The sequence below is a fragment of the Moschus berezovskii genome, chromosome 11 (assembly GCF_049115385.1).
Source record: "Moschus berezovskii isolate FMDL1 chromosome 11, NW_MosBer_1.0, whole genome shotgun sequence".
In the NCBI taxonomy this organism is placed as follows: Eukaryota; Metazoa; Chordata; class Mammalia; order Artiodactyla; family Moschidae; genus Moschus; species Moschus berezovskii.
Window position 1 is genome coordinate 51,491,329 of NC_142470.1, and position 26,869 is coordinate 51,518,197.

General features: G+C 39.0%; 1 protein-coding gene and 1 non-coding gene across 5 annotated transcripts in view; one reads left to right on the top strand and one right to left on the bottom strand.

Moving 5' to 3' along the window:
- Positions 1-26,869, top strand: part of CTNNA2 (catenin alpha 2) — a 1,253,094-nt gene that overhangs the window by 129,490 nt on the left and 1,096,735 nt on the right. The gene's annotated exons all lie outside the window — the stretch shown is intronic.
- LOC129540163 (U6 spliceosomal RNA) lies at positions 5,734-5,840 on the bottom strand. The gene has a single exon (XR_008682614.1). It is a non-coding gene; the product is annotated as a U6 spliceosomal RNA (small nuclear RNA).

The window sequence follows — 26,869 nt, forward strand, 5'->3', positions numbered from 1 at the left end:
CTGTTGTTATTCTAGAGAATATTTTATTTTTATTTTTTTTTCTATTTAAAAGAGCTTTATTGAGGTATAATTTACATACCATAAAATTCAGGCATTTTAAGAGTACTATTCAATAAGTGTTAGTAATTTACAGAGTTGTGTAACCTTTCCATTATACTAGTGATTTCCTGTTACTGAGAAATTATAAATAAGGAATGATACTTATGTATCAAGCCCAGATGCAACATGTCCTTTTCTGAACAAAGTCAAATTCAAGGAAATGTTGTTATATTTGCAAAATAAATTTTCCTGGAAAAATACTTTAAAATTATTTTTTTGTTTCTCCTATCTTCAAATACTCTCAAATACACTTCACATGTTTGTCATGTGTATGCTTTTCGTCTCTGACAGCAGAGTCCTTGGGCCCTCCTTTCAGTTCTGTGCCCAAAGGCTCTCTTTTCTGCTTTCTGCTCCAACTTGGTTCTTTATTGTGTTACCCCCTAGCCTGTCTGGCTTTGCGCAGATTTTCTGATTGACTGTTACCCAGATTTACAAGTCAGAGGCTGAGTTGACTTTGAGAGAAAGATGGGGAGCAAGGAGGATGGGGGAGCAAGTGAGGACTCAGTTCAGTTCAGTTCAGTTCAGTCGCTCAGTCGTGTCCGACTCTCCGCGACCCCATGAATCACAGCACGCCAGGCCTCCCTATCCATCACCAACTCCCTGAGTTCACTCAAACTCATGTCCACAGGGTCGGTGATACCATCCAGCCATCTCATTCTCGGTCATCCCCTTCTCCTCCCGCCCCCAATCTTTCCCAGCATCAGAGTCTTTTCCAGTGACTCAACTCATCTCATAAGGTGGCCAAAGTATTGCAGTTTCAGCTTTAGCATCAGTCCTTCCAATGAACATCCAGGATCGATCTCCCTTAGAATGGACTGGTTGGATCTCCTTGCAGTCCAAGGGACTCTCAAGAGTCTTCTCCAACACCACAGTTCAAAAGCATCAATTCTTCGGCGATCAGCTTTCTTCACAGTCCAACTCTCGCATCCATACATGACCACGGGAAAGACTATAGCCTTGACTAGACAGACCTTTGTTGTCAAAGTAATGTCTCTGCTTTTTAATATATTATCAAGGTTGGTCATAACTTTCCTTCCAAGGAGTAATTGTCTTTTAATTTCATGGCTGCAGATCAGCATCTGCATTGATTTTGGAGCCCCAAAAAATAAAGTCTGACACTGTTTCCACTGTTTCCCCATCTATTTCCCATGAAGTGATGGGACCAGATGCCATGATCTTTGTTTTCTGAATGTTGAGCTTCAAGCTAACCTTTTCACTCTCCTCTTTCACTTTCATCAAGTGGCTTTTGAGTTCCTCTTCACTTTCTGCCATAAGGGTAGTGTCATCTGCATATCTGAGGTTATTGATATAGGGTAGGAATATTTAGTCACTAAAACTTTGAAAGTTAGGTATCTTCTCTTGGAGAAAGAAATGGAACTCACCCCAGTATTCTTGCTTGGGAAATCCCATGAACAGAGGAGCCTGGCAGACTACAGCCCATGGGTTGCGAAAGAGTTGGACACAGTGACTGAACAACATCAACAACAAACAGTCTTTCCTTCCAGCATAGAAATCTCTTTCTAAATTCAGAAATTGTGAAAATACTTTCCTTCTTTAATGTGGCTCTAGCATCCGCACATGCTTACTTATTAAATGATATATACTTTAGGAATCAAATCTATTGTGTATAATCTTTTCTATTGGATTGTTTTTGCTTCTTTAAATCAAACAGTGAAAAGCATTGTCACTTTTAAAAAATATTTTCAGCCTGAGTTAAATACCTGAAGTTTTAGTATAGTACATCTTCATTTTCATATTTTTAATATAGAATCATTTACTGTTATTCTTTCAAAGTTTCACAATACTCATGATTATAATTACTGTAATATGGCAAGATTATATATGAAATTATCTATTTAACTATGTCATTATTGTATCTCATATATTTGTAATCACTAAAAATATATGTCTTTTAATCCTACCTAAGCTGCATGTCTTTCTCCATGATACAGTGGATGTTGGCAATTTGATCTCTGGTGCCTCTGCCTTTTCTAAAACCAGCTTGAGCATCTGGGAGTTCACGGTTCACATATTGCTGAAGCCTGGCTTGGAGAATTTTGAGCATGACTTTACTAGTGTGTGAGATGAGTGCAATTGTGCGGTAGTTTGAGCATTCTTTGGCATTCCCTTTCTTTGGGATTGGAATGAAGACTGACATTTTCCAGTCCTGTGGCCACTGCTGAGTTTTCCAAATTTGCTGGCCTATTGAGTGCAGCACTTTCACAGCATCATCTTTCAAGATTTGAAATAGCTCAACTGGAATTCCATCACCTCCACTAGCTTTGTTCGTAGTGATGCTTTCTAAGGCCCACTTGACTTCACATTCCAAGATGTCTGGCTCTTGTCAGTGATCACTTTATCATGACTATCTTGGTCATGAAGATCTTTTTTGTACAGTTCTTCCATGTATTCTTGCCACCTCTTCTTAATATCTTCTGCTTCTGTTAGGTCCATACCATTTCTGTCCTTTATCGAGCCCATCTTTGCATGAAATGTTCCCTTGGAATCTCTAATTTTCTTGAAGAGATCTTTTGTTTTTCCTATTCTGTTGTTTTCCTCTATTTCTTTGCATTGATCAATGAGGAAGGCTTTCTTTTCTCTCCTTGCTAAAGATCCAACCAGTCCATTCTAAAGGAGATCAATCCTGGATGTTCATTGGAAGGACTGATGCTAAAGCTGAAACTGCAATACTTTGGCCACCTCATGCGACGAGTTGACTCACTGGAAAAGACTCTAATGCTAGGAAAGGTTGGGGGCGGGAGGAGAAGGGGACGACAGAGAATGAGCTGGCTGGATGGCATCACCGACTCTGTGGACATGAGTTTGCGTGAACTCCGGGAGTTGGTGATGGACAGGGAAGCCTGGCGTGCTGTGATTCATGGGGTCGCGGAGAGTCGGACACGACTGAATGACTGAACTGAACTGAAGCTGCATGTCAGATTTTTTTTAAGTGCTCAGTATCAGTGGTGACTGTCTGCTCAGTCACTCAGTCATGTCCGACTCTTTGTGACCCCATGAACTATAGCCTATCAGGCTTCTCTGCCCATGCAATTCTCCAAGCTAGAATACTAGACTGGTAGACAATATTCTTGCCCTAGAATATTTCAGTAGATGATTTTCTTGTACTCTAAATTATGGACTGCAAAAGAAGTATATAAGCAGCATTTCTATTAAAAATAAGTGATGAAAATAAATTACTTAAATATATATGAAAAAGAGAAATCATAGTCAAAGCCTGGAACACTGATATTTTAGACTTGGATAAAAATGGGATATTTCACACTTGGGTAAAGATGGTTGGTCAAGGGTATGTGTGTGTGTGTGTGTGTGTGTGTGTGTGTGTGTGTCTGTTTATCATAGATATAGTATTACATATATGTATTTTATCTTCCTAATTTAAGTTTAAAGTTCATCAGGATATGTATATTTCTTTCTGTTCTTAAAGGATCTGGCATGATGCTCCAGTACATGGCAAGTTATATTCAAAGAGATTTTTATGTAAAGTTAGCATAGCATTGGATGTTTGATTAATATATCTGACTTCCAGTGTTATTTTGGCCATTGACTATACAGTTTAAGCTAAATCACCAAACCTGTTTCAGCCTTAGTGTCTCCAGTTTTCAAAAAGAGGTAATAATTGTTGTTTTGGCCTCATTGGGTTGTTTTACATAATGAAAACACAAAAGATTTTTGAAAAATTAAATTTTATATAAATGTCAGACAAAATTTATTCTTTATAATTTATGAAATCAATCTGTACTCCTTAAGACAATAGCTGGCTTTCCTATTAATAAACAATGCTAGACCAAGGATCTTAGAGAACTGAATCAGTGTCTTGCAGTCTCTCTGAAGAGGACGGCATAACTCATTGTGGCTTAGAATACTAAGGATTGTGGAGGCAGTTATCTCAATCAGGTCTTCATACTGAAGCTCTGGCCAGCTTTGGGAGAGAGAATGTCAGAACATTTTTAATGTTTATCACCATACTCTCCCTGGACTGAAAACTGTAGTTTTTAAGTTATGGACTAATCTTATTGTTTAGTCACTGAGTTATGTCAGACTCCTTTGCAACCCAATGGACTATAGCCCACCAGGGTCCTCTGTCTATGGGGTTTCTCAGGCTAGAATGCTGGAGTGGGTTACTGTTTCCTTCACCAGGAGGTATTAATCTAGGGGTTCTCATTTTTTAGTGAATATTAGAATCGCTTGGAAGGATTTTGAACTTCCTGATGTCCAGGCCTCAGACCTTATCATTTAAGTCAGGAACTCTGGGGTGGAACCAAATCTTGAGATTTTTAAAGCTCCCCAGATGATTTCATTGTGCGACCAATTTGAAAAGAAATGGACTAATATTCTTCTTGCTTATCAGCCCCACCTGATGACTCATAAATGTATTTTAGCAATTGTTTCACATTAGGGAGCTGATGGCAATCAGTCATTTTATAAGATTTATGAGCTTGTAGCTTACATAAAGTTAGATAGGGGAAACTGATATCGCAGAAACAGCCTGGCATTCAATATTTAGATGTTTCGGATAAACATAACTCTATACCAGAAGATGTTTTACCTAGTCTGGCATTCTGTAGGCACTCAGGGAATATGTGTTGAGTATGTATTAGGGAGCTAAATCTATAAGACAGTGAGCATTTTCATCTCCAGTATCAGTCCTTCCAATGAATATTCAGGGTCGATTTCCTTTAGAATTGACTGATTTGATCTCCTCGCAGTCCAAGGGATTCTCAATAGTCTTCTCCAACAGCCCAGTTTGAAAGCATCGATTCTTCGGTGCTCAGCCTTCTTTATGGTCCAACTCTCACATCTGTACATGACTACTGGAAAAACCATAGCTTTGACTAGACAGACCTTTGTTGGCAAAGTCATGTCTTTGCTTTTTAATATGGTGTTTAGGTTTGTCATAGCTTTTCTTACAAGGGGCAAGTGTAGTTTAATTTCATGGCTGCAGTCACCATCTACAGTGATTTTGGAGCCCAAGAAAATAGTCTCTCACTGTTTCCAATTTTTCCTCTTCTATTTGCCATGAAGTGATGGGACTGGATGCCATGATCTTAGTTTTTGTATGTTGAATTTTAAGCCATATTTTTTCACTTTCCTCTTTCACTTTCATCAAGAGGCTCTTTAGTTCTTCTTCACTTTTTGCCATAAGGGTGATGTCATCTGCATATCTGAGGTTATTGATATTTCTCCTGGCAATCTTCATCCCAGTTTGTGATTCATCCAGCCCAGCATTTTGCATGATGTACTCTGCATATATGTTAAATAAGCCAGATAACAATATATAGCTTTGTCATACTCCTTTCCCAATTTTGAAAGAACCTGTTGCTCCATGTCCAGTTCTAACTGCTGCTTCTTGACGTTTCTAAAGGATTTTCAGGAAGTAGGTAAAGTGGTCTGATATTCCCATCTCTTTTTTTTTTTTTCCACAGATTAGGTTTTATTTTATTCTCACAGCTATCCTATAGGATTGCTATTAGTATTCCCATTTTACAGATAAGCAAAGAGAGACTAAACAGCCAAACAGCAGAGCAGTAGTTAACTGAAGATAGGTCCACAAGATGGATTATTCAGTTCAGTTCAGTTCAGTCGCTCAGTCGTGTCCGACTCCTTGCGACCCCAAAAAATATGGAGCACTTCACGAATTTGCATGTCATCCTTGTGCAGGGGCCATGCTAATCTTCTCTGTATCGTTCCAATTTTAATATATGTGCTGCCAAAGCGAACACCCCATCTCTTTAAGAACTCTCCACAGTTTGTTGTGATCCACATAGTCAAAGGCTTTGACATTATCAATGAAGCAGAAGTAGATGTTTTTCCTGACCTTCCTGGCTTCTTTCATGTCCCAACAAATGTTTGCAATTTGATCTCTGCTTCCTCTGCCTTTTCTAAATCCAGCTTGTACATCTGGGAGTTCTCCATTCACATAAAGTTGAAGCCTAGCTTGAAGGATTTTGAGCATTACCTTGCTAACATGTGAAATGAACACAATTTTAAAAGGTAAAGAGATACAAATGACATTGATATTTGGGGGATAGCTACAAAAACCCTGATTTGATGAGATTTTTCATATTCAGGCATAATTAGAAATATAATAAGATGGTGGTTAGGGACCAGATTAGGAAAAGTTCAGGAACTAGGAGACATGTAGACACATGATAAAAGAGAAACAAGAAGGCAGTTAGAAGATTGGTTTGTACCCGTTTAAGTGATATTTTAGAAAGATTTGTTTGGCAACTTCATGAAAAGTTGACTAAGTTATAGAAAGACAGGACTTAAATTGCTTAGGCATTATTGTAGCATTGCAGAGAAAACAAAACAAAAAGAGAAATACTTTGAGTGTCTGGGATTGGAGTGATGGTCATGGGAGTAGAAATGACAACCAAAATATTATAGACACTGCAAAAAAATATTAAAGATTTGCCACTTGTTGAAGGGAAAAGACAAAAGTCAAAATTTATTCCATGTTTTTGGCCTTAGACAACTTAATTGTGACATGTTAAGAGATCATAGTTGAGGAAAGAGGACGAATTTGATTTTAAACATCTGCCTAGCAGATGGTTAATGCTATGGAAATGAAATTTTCAGTTCAGTTGCTGAGTCGTGTCCAACTCTTTGTGACCCCATGGACTGTAGCATGCCAGGCTTCCCTATACATCACCAATTCCCAGAGCTTGCTCAAACTCATGTCCATTGAGTCGGTGATGCCATCCAATTATCTCATCCTCTGTCGCCTCCTTCTCCTCCTGCCTTCAGTCTTTCCCAGCATCAGAGTCTTTTCTAAGAAGTTGAATCTTCGTATCAGGTGGCCAAAGTGTTGGAGCTTCAGCTTCAACATCAGTCCTTCCAAAAATATTCAGGACTGATCTCCTTTAGGATGGACTGGTTGGCTCTCCTTGAGATCCAAGGGACTCTCAAGAGTCTTTTCCAATACCACAGTTCAAAAGCATCAATTCTTTGGCGCTTAACTTTCTTTATGGTCCAACTCTCACATCCATACACAACTACTGGAAAAACCATAGCTCTGACCATACGCGCCTTTGTTGGCAAATTAATGCCTCTGCTTTTTAATATGCTGTCTAGGTTGGTCATAACTTTTCTTCCAAGGAGCAAGCGTCTTTTAACTTCATGGCTGCAGTCACCATCTGCAGTGATTTTGGAGCCCCCCAAAATAAAGTGTCACACTGTTTCCATTATTTCCCCATCTATTTGCCATGAAGTGATGGGACCAGATTCCATGATCTTAGTTTGAGTTTTAAGCCAACTTTTTCACTCTTCTCTTTCATTTTCATCAAGAGGATCTTTAGTTCTTCTTCACTTTCTGCCATAAGGATGGTGTCATCTGCAACTTTGGGAAATCAGAAATTTGAAAGTTTTTGGAGTTGATAAATAAGGCTTTCAGAATCAGAGATTCCTTTGAGTATAGTACTTTCCAATAAATAGAGAAGGAAAGAGGTTTAATTATAGAAGAAAAGCTGCATTAAGGCTGAAAATGGGATAGAAATGAATCAGAGAGGAAAGGCATGCCTTGAAATGTGACCAGAGAGCAAACAGACTACAGAATCTCGAATCCAGGAAAGTAGAATATTCTGCGAAAATGACAGTGATCAATCCAAATTGGGAATTCTGTTGCAATCAGGTCAAATTCTTCTGAGATCATGGAGGATGATTAATGAAAAAACACCTTGGATTTTGCTAGAAAGATGCCATTATTTGTATTTAAAGTACATTTTCAGGAGGCTGCAAGGATAATACCTAAAAAAAAAAAAAAGATGCTAAAAGAAGAGAGTAGATTGCATAGTAAAGGATGTAGGCAGGACATCTGCCCATCCCCTTCTTTGGTCTTTATTGCACTATATACTTGCACATTTTCTTTTTTTTTTTCCTTAAGGTAGTCTTGAACTCAAATGAGGGACTCTGTGTTATCATTTTGTTTATTTTGTTATTTATCTCTCCTCTGAAGACTGGCACAGTGCCTGACACATGAGAACACTTAATGCCTGACCCTGAACATTGTCTCAGAATGGAGAGAAATGGAAGACTAATTGGAGAAAGTGTTGTGGACAAGCAGAGAATATGATTGTTTGCTTGCCTGCTTATTTTGTTCAACCTAAATCAGAAGTGTCAGAGCCTATATCAAGAGAGGGAGCCACTGGTGAGGTGAATTGTGGATACAAAGGGACAAAATGCAGGTTGGTCATGTGAGGTGATGCAGATTTTTTTATCTCCAGAGCTAGTAGGAAAGAGAGACCCAACAATGGGTTCTATAGAAAACATCAGAACAAAAGCAGTTTGGATGAAGTGATCTCAATTATTTTGAATGAAAAAGGAAGTGATTTTAACAGACCATGAATATCTGGTAGTTGAACACTTTTGTAGATGCTTTTATGTTTTTTGTCTGTTACTGAGATCTGTGTGACTCTCTCACATTTCAAAAAATTACATTTATTGAATACAACTGATTGTTATTCCTTCCTTGGATGCCGTTAAAAAGGCCAATTTATAACAGGATAATTATCTAAGAATTTTTAATTTAATTTATTTGGTGTGTAACAACATCTGCTAGAATGGAATGCTGACATATTTTCTTTGTGAATTTTCTTGAAGGAAATCCATAATCTGTCCTTTGAAAGATAGACACTGTCCATCTTTGCCCAATAAGCAGGTTCATTTAATGATGTAACCCAGCAGTTGCTTCTGTGCTATTTCATTATTGTATTTCCACACCCTCTTAATTGTTGGAGCAATTTCTTGAGTTTCCTGTCTTCAGTCAACAGCTCACTCTCTATCTGGGCAAAACAGTTAAGACATGGCCCAGCCAATAAGATATATCTGGCCATGGTATAGATAGAAATGTACATGGCCCTAACCCATCATTAAGAAGGATCTCGTGGAGCAAAGTGGTAAAAGGTACAGATCAAAGAGGTACAGATGAAAGACGTAGTTTCTTCATGAAAACATTTCCAAATCAAAGAGATGATCAGACCTTTCACTGCTCAGTGAATCTTTTATTTGTTTTGATACAGCTTAAAATGTTGAGTGATATATCAACTAGTTTCATTATTATAATTTTACCCAATCAATATTTATTGTTTAATAACCAGTGGGCAGAGATAGACAGAACAAGACTGAGAAAAAATAATAAGAGTGTGAGAGAAAGGTGTCCTCACATCTCTGAGAAGGGATAAATCTTTGCCTCTTGATGATCTGGTGGGCTTTCCAGGTGGTGCAAATGATAAAGAATCTGCCTGCCAATATAAGAGAAAGAGGATACCCAGGTTTGATCCTTGGGTTGGGAAAATCCTCTGGAGTAAGAAATGGCACCCCACTCCAGTATTCTTGCCTGCAAAATTCCATGACCAGAAGAGACTGGTGGACTACAGTCCATGGGATTACAAAAGGGTCAAGACAACCTGGTAGCTTTCTCCCTCCCCATCCATTTTGTTATTAGCATGGTGTGATGATGCAATGAGCTGTCCAACAGAAACTCCGGTTTATATCAACTGTGTGAATCCCCCAACTGAGATGTGATCAAAAGTCATTTCCCTGGATGGACATGCTCAGTTACTCGGGTGTGTCTGACCCTTTGGGACCCCATGGACTGTAACCCGCCAGGCTCCTCTCCCCATGGAATTCTCCAGGCAAGAATACTGGAGTGGGGTGCCATTTCCTACTCCAGGGGATATACTGGAACCAGGGATCAAACCTGCATCTCCTGCGTTGGTGGGTGGGTTCTTTACTACTAGCACCACTTGGGAAGCCCTATTTCCCTGGACAAGAAGCTTCTAATGTCACATTGGAATCCTACCTCTCTTCCTCCAGCCACCCTATTAATATGTAAATCAGCGCAGTCCATTCCTGCAAGAAGGAAGGCAGTGTCCTCTTTCCTGCCCCACTTGGAACCTGTATTCTGCTGAGTGTAGATACATTAATTTAAAAAATAATGTTCAAGTAATATAATAGATGCATATTTATTAGACCAAGTGAAGAGAAGACCGTGAAGTTGGTATGGTGAGTCTTTTCAGTGTCCGTGCAGCTGAGTCAAGGATCTGGTGATCATCTGTTGTGTGCACACACTGCTGTTCACTGTCCTTCCCAAGGCACCTCCTTTCCTCTTTTATAGAGGCTTTTTTCACAAGCATTCCTCAGAGTGAAGTTCACAGACCACACAGTTCAGAATTACCTGATGAGAGGCTGAGAGCTATCCATAAAAGTTTGTATTCTTGCACCTAGCCAAAAGCTTCCCAGATGACTCAGACAGTAAAGATTCTGCTTGCAATTCAGGAGACCTGGGTTTGATCCCTGGTTGAGAAGATCCCCTGGAGAAGGGAATGGCTATCTACTCCAGTATTCTTGCCTGAAAAATTCCATGAACAGAGGAGGCTGGTGGGCTGCAGTCCATGGGGTCACAAAAAGTTGGACACAACTGAGTGACTAACACACACAGCCACAGACTTAGATTCAGTATGGCTGGGGTAATACTGGGAATCTTTATTTCCAGATAGGAACCAAGTGAATCTTATGCTTCCAAATTTTGAGTACTGCTAATAGCCTAAGTGTATTGCATCTTTATACTCATCATCTTTAATTAAAGCCTTTATTTCCATTGAAAAGGATGCTGCTATCCAGGAATGAGATAAATCTTCAGAAGATTTAATACTACAAGTTAAAAATATAAAAACCTAGAGATATATACAGTGACAAAAATGATAAGGTTTGATGTGAAAATATCATGAAGAAAAAGTGCATAAATGTGAAAATGCCATGTACCTTAGGATTCATCTTAATACAAATTTTAACATTTGTAATACTTTTACGTATTGCGTATTTTGTTAAATAAAATATCCCGTGTGCAAAAATTTTTGCTAGTTGTGAGCCCAGGAATATACTACATCAACCTGGAGCCCTGTTTATGGCTTTTCTTGCAACATATTGAGAGATAACAGGGGGGTTTCCAGGTGGCTCAGTGATAAAGAATCCACCTGCCTATGCAGAAGATGCAAGAGACATAGGTTCAATTCTTGGGTTGGGAAGATACCCTGGGGTAGAAAATCATAACCTACTCCAGTATTCTGGCCTGGAGAATTCCATGGACTGAGAAGCCTGGTGGCCTACAGTCTATTGGGTCACAAAGAGTCAGACACGACTGAGTGAATGAGTACTCACACTCGAGAGATAACACTGGACAGCTCTTTCATCTTACCCCTCTTTCTGGAGACCTTAACTTTTTAAAATGCTGTTATCTTTCAGCAAGAATAATAAACATAAGAGCTTCCATCTATTGGTTGTTATTGCATTTGTAATATACTTTATATGTATTTTCTTAGCACTGTTGACTGAAAAAAATGCACAACGTGAGAGTTGTGAGTTGAATTTTATTTGGAGCAAAATGAGAACTATAGCCTGGGAGACAGACTTTCAGATAGCTCTGAGGAACTGCTCTGGGTTGGAGATGGAGTTTGTCAGTGTATATATACGATTTTGGTGAAGGAGGATATGTGCAATCGATTACATATTCTGGCAGAGGTTGCTTTTAGTCACAAGAAGGTTGCTGTTCATCCATTAATGATTTTAGTGTTTTTCTAGATGTTAGAGGATATAAGAAATTGAGCTAATAAAATCTTTTCCTGAAATACCTATCAGAAACCTTTTCTGCTGGTATTTTCCCAGAGCACATTCTTGACCTCCTTTCAGAGGGTGTTGAAAGACAGAGGCAGATGGCAAGTGACAATTTTTAGTTGGCAACATTATTCCATTAGTCATGTCAAATGTTATTATCCATAGTGATGCTGAAAGAACTCCATGTCTGTTAATTGACAAACTCAGCAAATATTTATTAAGTATTTATTTTGCACATGTACTGTCAAAGAGCTGGGAGTTTAAAATACAGAAGAAAGCAGACATTTCCTGCCTATAAGAATATTACATTCTGACATGAGACAGGTAATTAATTTAAAAAAATAAGCAGAGTGATGATTCCAGGCTATAGAAGTGCAATTACAAATGGAACCACCAAAAGTATGATACATGAAAGATGAATTGATAAGTTTAACTTGATCTCTCTTTCTCTGCGAAAGACAGTGAAGGAAAATCATAGATCTAGAGAAAATATTTGCAAGTCACATATCTGGTAAAGGACTTATATCTGAACTATGTAAAGAACTCTTAAAATTCAATAATAAGAAGAAGAACCACCAGATTCAAAAATGGGCAAATAACCTGAAAAGATAGGTCACCAATGAAGACACGCAGATGACAAATAAACATGAAAGAAATGCTCAACATCCTTTATCATTAGGAAAATGCAAATACAAGAAAGAGATTTCATTATATGCCTACTAGAATCAATAAAATCCTCTGGTGAGGATATGGAACAATAGAAACTCTTGTTCATTCAGATGCAAAATGAGATAGCCTCTTTGGAAGAGAGTTTGGCATTGGTTTTAAAATAAAGCTAAAAACAGAAATACCATACAACACATCAGTCTGAGTCCTAGGGATTTACCCTACTGATTTGAAAATTCATGTCTCTAAAAATTCATCTGACCTTCTTGCATTAAAAAAAAAGTACACTTTAAGAATAGTTTTAGATTTTCATGAAATTTGCAAAGGTAATACAGAAAACTTCCATAACCCTACATCCAATTTTCCTATTATTAACATATCATTATGATATGTTTGTGAGAGTTAATGAACCAATATTGATACATTATTAGTTGAGCTGAGCACAATAGTGAAAAACCAAAATAACAAATCCTTTTATATATAGCTTAGCAAAACGACAAGAACAAATGCAGTGTGGATGCTGAAATATTCTTATCCTTAAACTGACTTGCAAAGGATGGTAAATTATACATCTACATAAATGTAAAAATGGGAAGTCTAGTTTAAAAGATTACCAACTGAGGTCTATTCTTTTTCATGCTCTTTATCCAGACTTGTCAAACCATTCTTGCCTTTCACAGAAAAGATTTAAAGAGGCTTACAGGCATATACAGAGCACAGTAAGAAAGAAAATAGAAATCCTTGGAAAAGAAGAAAAAAACAACGTTTGAAACTAAAGAGGAGCCAAGGAACACATTAATGCCCCAGCATGCTATTTATACCATCCCAACCCGGAATGGTACAGATGTCAGGAAGGGGCAGAATGGGCGGTGGCGGCAGTGGTTTCAGAGTTAGATTCCATATCGCAATTTTCTTGCTGCATGAACTGTGTGATGTGAGCAAGCTACTTATCCTCTGCCCTAGTGTTTGCATGAAATAAGTGGGGCTATGCATACACACACTTCCAGGACTGTTGTGGAGCGCAAATGACAGGATGCGTGTAAAGTGCTTAGCATCAACTCTAGCAGCTGCAGGCTTTAAAAGCCTGGTGGCTATCATCTTTATCATTATCATCATTGTTACGGTACTTGCTGCACTGAGCAACACATTGGGCTCTTGTGCTTTATAACAGATTGGCTATAAATGTAAAGTTTTATGATATTTTAATTAAAAAATTAAAAATAATCTTTCGGGTAGATCCCTAAATAACCTCCATTTCTTTTGAATTTCACCTTGCTTTAAGCTAAAATTACAGCATCTGATTCCTTCCATGCATGAAAGGAAATATGCTACATTACATAAAGAAACCTGGTTATCAAGCACTTCCTCCCTAATAGCTAAGTCTGTAATTCAATAAAATATGCATTTGACGTAAACATCTTGAAAAACAACAGGATAAGATTGTTCAAAATGAAGCTGATTCAGTGATGCATCCCTAATTATGATGTATGCCGGCAACTTGATGTAACCCAGGTTGTCTTCATTAGCAGTGGATCCCTCTGACATGGAGACTGAGGGAGCCTGTTTTTGGAAAAGAAAATGAATAGGCAAGGCAAACAGCTTCTAGAGCCATGCTGAATCTTGCTAAGTGCATGTTAATATAAAGTTCTAGAAGATCAGACTTCAGGAGACATACAGTAGGCAGTATAGAAAAATCAGATCTTACAATAAATTATGGAGATGCCATCCCAACATGGCAAAGCTAACCAGGGAGACATCTTAATTATTAAAGGCTGATTATGTCCATTCTTTTAAATTGGAGAGAAAAGGGCAGGTATGAAAGCCATCAGGTGGATGACTTCTTTTTAAACCAAGACTCACTGCCTGATACTGTTTACCTGTTCTCTCATTTCCATGGGTCAGTAAAGAATGAAGAACCACTCCTTCTCCCAAAGCCAATCCTGCCACTGGAGCTTCTGGTCCCTTCCCTGTTACCTTTTGGATGATTCAGTTTCGGTGATATCATTCAACTCTGGAATTTCTTCTTTTCTACTGAAACAGTTCAGTTCAGTTCAGTCGCTCAGTCGTGTCCAACTCTCTGTGACCCCATGAATCACAGCACGCCAGGCCTCCCTGTCCATCATCAACTCCCGGAGTTCACTCAAACTCATGTCCATAGAGTCGGTGATGCCATCCAGCCATCTCACTCTCTGTCGTCCCCTTCTCCTCCCTCCCCCAACCATTCCCAGGATCAGAGTCTTTTCCAGTGAGTCAACTCGTTGCATGAGGTGGCCAAAGTATTGCAGTTTCAGCTTTAGCATCAGTCCTTCCAATGAACACCCAGGATTTGATCTCCTTTAGAATGGACTGGTTTCAAGCAACATGCAAATGTGTGATAGGTTAAAACAAACAGAAACTCTTACCTAACTGCAGACTCCTTCCAACAACCCCATTTTTCTGCCTTTTAAAATAAAACTTTTCAAAGAGTAATCCGTACCCACTTGTTCAATTTCCTTGCCCCACAGTCACTTTTCTTTTTATTGTGCAATATAATAGATACAGAACCACATGAGGAATGCCAGTATGCCCTTTGCTCAAGTAAGAAAACTGTCCATGCAGTGGGAGCTGCCTGCTTACACCTCAATGTCCGTATTTCCTTCCCTTCCTGCTGCCACGGCTCAGCTTGACCAGGGAACCACAGTCCTGACTTTGATGTCCATATTTTCTATGCATTTCCCCCATCATTTTATTATGAAAATGTTCAGAAGTTGAACAGTTTCATAGGGAATCCCATTGGAGAAGGCAATGGCAAGCCACTCCAGAACTCTTGCCTAGAAAATCCCATGGATGGAGGAGCCTGGTAGGCTGCAGTCCGTGGGGTCGCTAAGGGTCGGACACGACTGAGCGACTTCACTTTCACTTTTCACTTTCACACATTGAAGAAGGAAATGGCAACCCACTCCAGTGTTCTTGCCTGGAGAATCCCAGGGATGGGGAAGCCTGGTGGGCTTCCGTCTCTGGGGTCACACAGAGTCAGACACAACTGAAGTGACTTAGCAGCATACGAGCAAAACTGCCACCTAAATCTGGCATTAATAGTTTGATGTACTTTGATTCTTTGTTCTATCAAGAATCTATTTCCCATGAGTTTTTAAAATAAATGTGCTGTGAATGGTCTCTCTTTCACCCACACTGTTCTGGCTTTCAGACTGACCACTCTGTGGAACCTGCTCTGGGAGTCACTAGGTTCACTTGTTGGTCATATCTGTCCATTTCTCTCTAAAGCTTTGCTCAGCCTCCAGCATCATATGGAGTTGACAACCACCCTTTTCTCCTGGGTCACCCACTTTTTCTCATGACTCTTGACTTTCCCAGTATCTCCTTTCATCTGCCTGCTTCTGGTTCCAGGTCTGCTTAAGATTCTAAATTTTGGGTTTCCCAAGGCTCAGACTTAGGCTTCCTCTTCTTGTTTGTCAACCATCTCAATCTATATTAGAGACTCTAAAATTTTTACCTCTGGATCTTGGCTGTAGGTAAATCTGTGTAATATTTCTTCAAGTACACCTTCCTTTATTTTTCCCCATTGAGGCATGGGACTAACAGTTGCTTCAGTCAGTAGAGTGAGTTATACTTTATTCTTTTTTCCCCTCACATACAAACCATAATTTAATGTTATCAGCCTAACTCAAAAATATATCCTAAATCCATCCATTTTAAGGCACTATAGCATTTAGCTATAATGTAAGTTATGAAACTAGACAAATCAAATTTGAAACGTCACTCTAGCACTTACCAACTGTGTGATAAGTCACTTAATCTCCCCTAAGCCTCAGTTTCAGTATCTGTACATTCTAAGTAATTGTAGTACCTGTCTTATGGGGTAGTTGTAAATATAGACAAAGTAGTTAAATCAACGACTGACACATAGTAAGCATTATATGAATGCTAATTTAAAGCACTTATTCAGAAAGGCCTTTTCTAATCCCTCCATAAAGAACGAGGTAGAAAAAATACATATTTAATGGAGGAGGAGCCTAAAAGCCAAGAATAGATTTATAAGTCAGGTTCTCCAGAGAAACAGAACCAGTAGGATATATATTAGAAGATTTATTTTAAGGAATTGGTTCATGTGATTGTAGAGGTTGCAAGTGAGGGGGCTGCTGGTGAACTGGAAACAGACAGGAGTCAGGGCTTCAGTCTTGAGGCAGAATTTCTTCTACTTCTTTAGGGCAGTTCTCTGGTTTTGCTTTTAAGGCCTTCCAATCAATTGGATAAGGCCCACCCACATTATCAAGGGTAATCATCTTTACTTAAAATAAACCAATAATAGATTTTCACCACATCTACAAAATACTATGACGGCAGCACCTGTATTAGTGCTTGATTAAATAACTAGGTGCCATAGTCTGACCAAGTTGATAAGTTAGACTAATCATCACCATGGGGGACAGTTAATGAATGACTTTTTCTGAATATGAAATGATTACATATAGATGAGACTGTTTTTCCTAAACCTCCATATTATGCAGTGTTTGTGAACTTTCCCTTGGGAATATGTTGCCATTTGGTGATGGATATCACTTGAAAGACCCTTAACCTACCTACCAAATGAACACTATGGTGTTACGGATGCCAGACGAAGTGCCTTGTGGTTTTCCATATGTGCTTCTGGGAGACAGTAGAGGTTTAGTTCTGCCAAAAGCCATCTTGCGCAACCATACATCTTGTGTCAGAATTCTTGTTTGTCACATAATAATATAGTACCGTCTAATGGACTGTGAAGAAAGCTGATCGCCGAAGAACCGATGCTTTTGAACTGTGGTGTTGGAGAAGACTCTTGAGAGTCCCTTATACTGCAAGGAGATCCAACCAGTCCAATCTAAAGGAGATCAATCCTGGATGTTCATTGGAGGGACTGATGCTAAAGCTGAAACTCCAATACTTTGGCCACCTCATGCGACGAGTTGACTCACTGGAAAAGACTCTGATGCTGGGAAAGGTTGGGGGCGGGAGGAGAAGGGGACGACGGAGAATGAGATGGCTGGATGGCATCACCGACTCTGTGGACATGAGTTTGAGTGTACTCTGGGAGTTGGTGATGGACAGGGAGGCCTGGCGTGCTGTGATTCATGGGGTCGCGGAGAGTCGGACACGACTGAGCGACTGAACTGAACTGAACTGAATGATTTTCATACTGCTCACGGAGTTCTTGAAGGAAGAATACTGGAGTGGTTTGCCATTCCCTTCTCCAGTGGACCATGTTTTGTCAAAACTCTCCACCATGACCCATCCATCTTGGGTGGCCCTGCACGGCATGGCTCAGAGCTTTATTGAAGGCTGTGATCCCTATGACAATTTTGGTTAGTTTTCTGTGATTATGGTTTTCCTTCTGGAGGGTGTGTGCCTGTACTTTGGCCACCTAATGCAAAGAGCTGACTCATTGGAGAACACTCTGATGCTGGGAAAGATTGAGTGCAAGAGAAGGGGAAACAGAGGATAAAATGGTTGGACGGTATCACTGACTCAATGGACATGGATTTGAGCAAACTCTGGGAGATTGTGAAGGACAGGGGAGTCTGGTGTGCTGCAGTCCATGGGGTTACAAAGAGTTGGACACAATTTAGTGACTAAACAACAACATCTAATCCACAACATTTTAAGAATTAGATAAATACCAAGAGATAATTTGAGAAAACATGAAGCACTTTTCAAATTGAATTTGTGAATATTCAATTGTTTTTAAAGGCATGCTTTAAAAAAGGAAACTAAAAGATAAGCCAAAAAAACTGTGCAGTAAGTTCCCTACATATGAACGAGTTCCATTTGGAGTTTTCTTAAGTCTAGTTTGTTTGTAAGTCCAACAAAGTTAGCTAGATACCAAACTAACACAATCAGATATATAGTATTTTATTGTAATAGATTTTTAATACTTTCATACAAATAATACAGAAAAACACACAGAAAAGACATTATTTTTAATCTTATGGTACAATACCTTGAAAAGTAGATTAATACAGTACAATAGGTGGCAGACAGGGGCTGGCATTGAGTGAACAGACAAGAAGAGTTACTGACCAGAGGAGGAGAGGAGGTGGAAGGTGGTAGAGCTGGGGGCAATCATCAATAGGCGATGAGGGCAAGCTGAAATTTCACTCGTGCCTGACGTTGATGGCACAGGTTCTCGTTCCTCACTGGATTCAATTCTATCTATCCTCTTGAAAAAACAATACAGTGATTTCTGTGTAGTAGCTCTTTTTTCCTCATCATAGATAATATGATAGTACTGGATCGCATTCTGAATGTCTGCAGCAGCCTTTGTGTACTATTCTACGTTTGAGTCTTGAGCCTCAAAAACGAACAGTGCCTCCTCAAATAAAGACAATCCCTTTGCAATTTCCTGCATTGTGAATCTATTCAGTTCTTTAATTACTTCTTCTTGCTCTTGTCTCTCTTTATTCTTTCTTTGGGCATCCAATTCCATTAGGTTTTCATTAGTAAGCTTCTCGTGGTGCACAGCAAGGAATTCAGTGAAGTCAATCTCTTGCAGATCTAGCTTCAGCTTTTCACTGAGCATCACTGTGTTGCTGAAGAACTTCTTGGACTCCTCAGTCACCTTCTCAAATTCACAAAAATCATGAACAAACTGGGGACAAATGTTTTTCCAAACCTTGTTCATGGTGACAGCTGTAACCTCATGCAAAGCAAAGTCAATGTTTTTATGGCCTTGTAAATTTTATAAAAGTTTGAGGAGGGAATCAGTTGCTAGGTCATGTCCAGTTCTTTGTGCTCCTGTAGACTGTAGCCTGCCAGGCTTCTCTGTCTATGGGATTCTTCAGGCAAGAGTACTAGAGTGGATAGCCATTCCCTTCTCCAGGGCATTTCCCCAAACCTGTAGATGTTATAGTCCTTCCAAAATTGTCACAAGGTTTCTCCTGATTCATTACTTGCCTTTAATGTCTGGCAAAAAGTGAGACATAAATATTTATTGAAATTTGCTGTAACTCCCTGGTCAATAGGTTGGATGGGTGACATAGTATTCAGTGGCAGATTCACTACTTTGACATTGGGAGGAAAGTCATCAATAAATGGAGGGTGGCCTGAAACATTGTCATGCAGCAAAATAATGTTGAATGGGATCTCCTTCTTAAAGCAATATTTCTCCATTGTTGTTTAGTCACTGAGTTGAGTCAGACTTTTTGTGGCCCCCATAGACTGCAACATGCCAGGCATCCCTATACTTCGCTGTCTCTCAGAGTTTGCTCAAGCTTTTGTCCATTGAGTTGGTGATACCATCCAACCATCCTATGTTCTATCACCTCCTTTCCCTTCTGCCTTCAATCTTTTCCAGCATTAGAATCTTTCCAATGAGTTGGCTCTTCACATCAGGTGACCAAAGTAATGAAGCTTCTGCTTCAGCATCAGTCCTTCTAATAAATATTCAGGGTTAATTTCCTTTAGGATTTAAATACTTCTCTACCTCCTTGATAAAGTGGTGGAAAACCAGTCCTGGAAAATGGCTTGTGTAACCCAGGCTTTGGGGTTATTCTTCCACACAACAAGGAGAGAGAGCCTTTGGCTTTGATTTTAAGTGCGCTTGGGTTCTCTGAATAGTAAGCTAAGAGCTCTTCAACTTCTTATCACCAGAAGCATTGCTGCCAACCAAAAGAGTTACGCTATCCTTTGCTGCTTAATAGCCTGGCATCAACTTTTCCTTCTTGCTGATGTAATTTTGGTCTGGCATCCTCCTCCACTAAAGTCCTATATCAGTTCAGTTCAGTCGCTCAGTCATGTCCGACTCTCTGCGACCCCATGAATCACAGCACGCCAGGCCTCCCTGTCCATCACTAACTCCCGGAGTTCACTCAAACTCATGTCCACAGAGTCGGTGATGCCATCCAGCCATCTCATTCTCGGTCGTCCCCTTCTCCTGCCGCCCCCAACCTTTCCCAGCATCAGAGTCTTTTCCAGTGAGTCAACTCGCCACATGAGGTGGCCAAAGTATTGCAGTTTCAGCTTCAGCATCAGTCCTTCCAATGAACACCCAGGATTGATCTCCTTTAGAATGGACTGGTTGGATCTCCTTGCAGTCCAAGGGACTCTCAAGAATCTTCACCAACACCACAGTTCAAAAGCATCAATTCTTCGGCGATCACCTTTCTTCATAGTCCAACTCTCACATCCATACATGACCATGGGAAAGACCATAGCCTTGACTAGACGGACCTTGTTTGGCAAAGTAATGTCTCTGCTTTTTAATATACTATCAAGGTTAGTCATAACTTTCCTTCCAAGGAGTAAGCGTCTTTTAATTTCATGGCTGCAATCAGTCCTATATAATCCACATTAAAAACCTGCTTGGGTAAATACGCACCTTCATTGATAATTTCTTGATGCGTTTTGGGAAATTTCCTGGAGGTTACATATCTGCACTGGCTGATTTCCCACTTACTTTTATGTTGTGAGGGTGGGCACACATAAAAGTGTGCCCTTGAACGGATGAAACCATCTGCAGCTGGCATTAAAAGATGTGCTCTGTGGATTCTTTACCATGTTTCTTCTTCAAGTCTTCATAAAACCTTTTAGCTTTCTCTTGAGTCAGCATTACGCTGAATGGGACTTGACATTGATGTCCACCCTGCATCCTCACACTTAGAAGTGTCTCCATCATATTTCCAGGCTTCTTCACTATTATTGTCAATATCATCGGCACAGCAGACTTCACATGTTCCATGATCTTGTAGATGTCGATGATTGACTGATTCATGTTACAAGAAGGAGCCATGTCTACCATCCTTTTGCCTCTTTCCACTCTCTCAATTATTTTTACTTTTGAGTCCATCATTATGGCTTGGCGCTTCTTAGCGGTACCAGCTACATCACCACTGCTTTTATGCTTCTGGACATCCTGGGCTTGAAATAGAGATACTGTACTGCTGTACTCTATGCTATACTGTACAGTAAAGTGCTCAAAAGCACACCATGTGTAGAGGATGCTCCCATGTGACAGTGTATGCCAGACTTGTGAACTAACTTACATGATTGGACATGCAAACAGACAAAGTCTGCAACTTGAAAGTTCATGTGTAGGGGACTTACTATATAGTCTAAGTATTTAGATAATTTTTCCATCTTTGATTTAATTAATGTTTTAGATTTTATTTCATATCATTTTAATGTGGATGAAAAAGAAATGCTAAACTGTTGTCTTGATTTGTTTGAAATCCTACCTTTGAAAAATGCTTTTAACAACCAAAAAGAACAACAAATTTGTTGTCGCTATTAAGCCAATCTGGCCTCTCAGTTTGAATTTCTAAAAATAATTGATGCTATGTAAGTCAGTGCATATTGTTGAAATAAAGTATTTCAGTGTTTATGCCATTTCTTTTTGTATTCTTTTTGCTGTCATGGATGGAATAAAATTTGAACTCAAGTGTGATTGCCTTTTTAAAGCATAAAAATGCTTAGTAATATTGCCTTTTAAAAAGCCCATAAAATGTGCACTTTATTTGAATGGGCTGCAGTTTGTAACTTCTTATAATTATTGCATTATAGTTCACTGATGCAGTTTCTTATGTGAATATTTAAGGGATGAAAGATCAGAAATATTAAGTATTTATATTCACTAGAATATGGGGGATTGTTTTAATATAGGCGAAAAGAAAAACTAATTGGTTTACATCTAGTTGTAAACTTTATGAACTTACTGCTTTGGTGATTTTCTTAAATATCACAACTGAAAAGATTAATTTAATTCTCTACGGGCTTCTGTTGAAACAGTAGATGGTGTTTAAAGTATAAATGTAATTATTATAACTAATATGTCTCCTTTCTTTGCCAAAAGCTCTGAATAACAGGAGGTTGTTCTTGGTACATTAATCTTGTGAGAACGCCCATGTATTTGCTTGTTTTCTTCAAGAGAAGGGAAATAAGCTAGATTCATCATTAATCAAGCTGTGTGGCACTGCGAAAGCCTACCTTCCTCTCAGGTCTTAATTTCTCATCTAAGAAACAATATCTTCAAATGAGCTATTCTCTAATATCTCTTATATATTTTAGCCTAGTTTGAAAAGGAAGAAGAAGAACAACTAAGACGAAGTATGCATAGCTCTGTATGTTGGATTTTGTTTAAATAATTTTTCCAATTTTACTGAGACATAGTTGGCATATAATATTGCTTAAATGTACAATGTGACAGAGAAGGCAATGGCAACCCACTCCAATCCTCTTGCCTGGAAAACCCCATGGACGGAGGAGCCTGGTGGGCTGCAGTCCATGGGGTCGCTAAGAGTTGGACACGAATGAATGACTTCACTTTAGCTTTTCATTTTCATGCATTGGAGAAGGAAATGACAACCCACTCCAGTGTTCTTGCATGGAGAATCCCAGGGACAGGGGAGCCTGGTTGGCTGCCGTCTATGGGGTCGCACAGTGTCGGACATGACTGAAGCAACTTTGCAGAAGCAACAGCAGCATACAATGTGAAGATTTGATACCCGTATATGGTAAAACATTTATCACAATAGAGTTAGTTAACACCTACTTCACCTAATATAATTAGCATTTTGTTGTTATTGTTGTTATAGTGAGAATATTTCAGATCTACTTTCCTAGCAACTGTCACATATGAAATACAATGTTTTAACTATGGTCACCATTCTGTACATCACATCCCCAGAATGTATTCTTTTTATAATTGGAAATTGTATCTTTTCACCAGCTTATCTTTATTTTCCCCACCCCACATCTTCTGGGAACCATTAATCTGTTCTCTGTATGAGTTCAGCTTTTTGAAAAACCATGTATAAGTGAAAACATACAATGTTTGCCTTTGTCTGATAGACTTATTTTATTTCATGGATGCCCTCAGGGTTCATCCATGTTGTCACAAATGGTATGATTTCCTTCTTTCTAAAGGATGAATAATATCCCGTCACATATTTATCCTTTCCAACCTTTGCTATCACTTGTCCTTTTAATAATAGAAATCCTAAGAGATGTGAGGTAATATCTTATTGTGGTCTCAATTTGCATTTCCCTGATCAGTGAGCATTGTTGAGCATCTTTTCATGTACTCATTGACCGTCTGTCTTCATTGGGAAAATGTCTGTTTAGGACATATGCCTAGTTTTAACTGGATTATTTTTTTATGCTATTGAATTTTATATATTTTATATATCCTTATATATTTTAGATATTGATCCCTATCAGATACATGGTTTGCAAATATTTTCTCCGTTCTTGTAAGATGCCCTTCAATTCGTTAATTGCCTATGTTGGGTTTTGTTTAGTCAACCAAGACATGATTACGTTCTAGAGGAGTTTCTATTCTTATTGTGAAGGCAAGGGAAGTGCCAGGGAGAACACTGAAAGAAAAACAAAACCGAAAAGCCTGAGGTATAAACGTTTTAAAGAAAAATACAGCTTCTTTGCAGAAGTCCCTTCTAATTCTTTTATTTCAGCATTGGGAAACAGATCATTTCAATGTTTGGGGGTTGTGATCTGAGGAAGATAAATAGATTTCATGCTTTTTATTAGTTTTGTTTTCAGTTATGGATAAGATATCCCCTGAAAAGAGTGTTCTGGAGCTTGAACAATAAAGCTAAAAGAGGTATTAGAAATATTTTGTAGATAATTGACCTATTTATTGCAGGACCTGGTTAAAAATCAACACCTGTAATTAGTATTTATACTTCATTTATAGTGTTCTCTCTTGAGTAAATAAAAATAACCATACAATAATTCAAAATCTTTCTACTCCTTTCTACCCCATACTGAGCTTTCAAGAAAAAGATAAATCCTGAAATATGCAGTTATACGAATTTATTAATAATGACCTTATATCCATATAATAACATAAAGATGATGATCTTATATCTCTAATAACGATAATGACGTTAATTCGGTATCTACTGAAGTTTAGTTATCCATAACTCATATATCTACACAATATTATGTTGTTTGTTTTTATTCCAAATGAGTACATTCTACTTTAAGAGTAATAAACAGGGTATTTTAGAAGTGCTTTCAAGGATTAGAACAAACACCTTTCAGAATTAACCATTAGTTTACTAGAACTCTAACCAAATACTTTGAGTTTTGGGGAGTCTTACTCTAGGAATTTTTCCTATCTTTCAGATATTTAGAAACAGTCCTGCTTGACAATTTTTGTGACTGACAATTTAGATAACAACTCTACCTGTCTCTTTTCATCTATATCAAATTTATACCACTAATATTTTTGGTCTGTATTCTTTATAATGTTCAATTTACATCTCTCTATAGTAAAATGTTATAAGCTCAAGCCAGTTAGAGAATAAGATTGATGCAGCTAAGTTTGGTCTGTGTTTTGTTGAATAATTCAACTTTATTTTCATCTTGCACAGACACCAATATTTTTCTTTCATGCTGCAGAAATTGATTTGAATTTATTGTACACTTTGATCCCCAGCTTCTTTCTGTGTAGCTTCTCCTCCATTGCCTTTTCATCCAGAAAATAACTATTTTGGCATTTGTTACTTGTATGTTTTTTTCACCTTGGCTATCAATATTGTCTGTTTATATTCCAGCTTTTCCTTTTATTTCGAAAGGCTTTACAAAGTAAAAAAGTAGGCTATGCATTAGAAGTACTAAACTGATTATTATTTCATATATACTTTTTAACATCTCTGCCTAGTAGTATCATTTTTCCATTTTTGTGAAAGTCACCATCAAATGTAATATCTAGTACCATCCTTCTGTGTTATTGTACAGCCACCGTCATAGAGTCATGCAGTTTCTGATCTGAAAAGGAACTTGAGGGTTGCATTATTTCATGATATTCTAAAGACCAGGAATCTGACTCCTAGATATTGCTTATTAGATGCACTAAATTTCATAGCCTATTAGAGGAGGATCAAGACTAGAGGATGGGTTTTCAGGTATGATGCCTTTTTTTCCCTGTACTGTTTAATATGAATTGGACTGTGAAGAAGGCTGATCGCCGAAGAATTGATGCTTTTGAACTGTGGTGCTGGAGAAGACTCTTGAGAGTCCCTTGGACTGCAAGGAGATCCAACCAGTCCATTCTAAAGGAGATCAATCCTGGGTGTTCATTGGAAGGACTGATGCTGAAGCTGAAACTGCAATACTTTGGCCACATCATGCGACGAGTTGACTCACTGGAAAAGAGTCTGATGCTGGGAAGGATTGGGGGTGGGAGGAGAAGGGGATGACTGAGAATAAGATGGCTGGGTGGTATCACTGACTCTGTGGACATGAGTTTGAGTGAACTCCAGGAGTTGGTGATGGACAGGGAGGCCTGGCGTGCTGTGATTCATGGGGTCATGCAGAGTCGGACACGACTGAGCGACTGAACTGAACTGAACTGAATCAAGTGGATAGAAGTTGTATTTCAAAACTTTGTTGGCTGTGTGATACTTGGAATGCATTAGGGCTCATATTTAGGCAAAATCTCATACTATCTATACCCTGCCCTCTTAAAAATAAGAACAGTGAAATGGCCCAAAGACATACAAGAAAATGGCATCCTTGGGGTTGCACACTTAATTACACAGATAGGTGATTCTCCTAGTGGGTCAACATAGGAGGGACAAAAAATATTTTCACTGACGCTACCAGTTCCTGCTATCCAGTGAAGAAAGTAAAATTCAGTGTTATAAAAAAGTGTAGAGGAGTTAGTCAAATGATTTATAATAAAAATTGGTTAGCAGCATTTATGGGCTTCCCAGGTGGTGCTAGTGGTAAAGAACCTGCTTGCCAATGCAGGAGACTCAAGAGACACAGGCTCAATCCCTGGGTTGGGAAGATCCCCTGGAGGAGAGGGCATGGCAACACACTCCACTATTCTTGCCTGGAGAATCCCATGGACAGAGAAGCCTGGAGGGCTACAGTCCATAGGATGCACAGAGTTTGGACACAGCTGAAACGACTTAGCGTGCACACACACACAGCAACATTTATGAATCACCTTTAATTAGCAAAGTGTGTGTGTGTGCACACGTGCGTGTGCTCGTGTGTTAGTCACTCTTTGCTACCCCGTAGACTGTAGCCTGCCAGGCTCCTCTGTCCATAGGATTTCCCAGGCAAGAATACTGGACTGGGTAGCCATTCCCTTCTCCCAGGGTTCTTCCGGACCCATAGACTGAACCCAGGTCTTCTGCATTTTAGGTGGATTCTTTACCATCTGAACCACTTGAGAAGTATTTCATAGCAAAGTATTTCGTATGAGAAACTATCTTCTAAATTAAAAGTTAACCCAGTAATTTGTTTTCACTTATTTTAGCCATGTGCTTCCTGGGATTCCTTGGTGTCTCAATGTTAAAGAACCCACCTGCTGTGCTGGAGTCCTGGGTTCAATCCCTGGGTGGGGAAGATTTCCTCGAGAAGGAAATGGCAGCCCATTCCAGTATTCTTGCTGGAAAAATCCCATGGACAGAGGAAACTGGTGGGCTACAGTCTGTGGGGTCACACAGAGTCAGACCTGAGTGACTGAGCA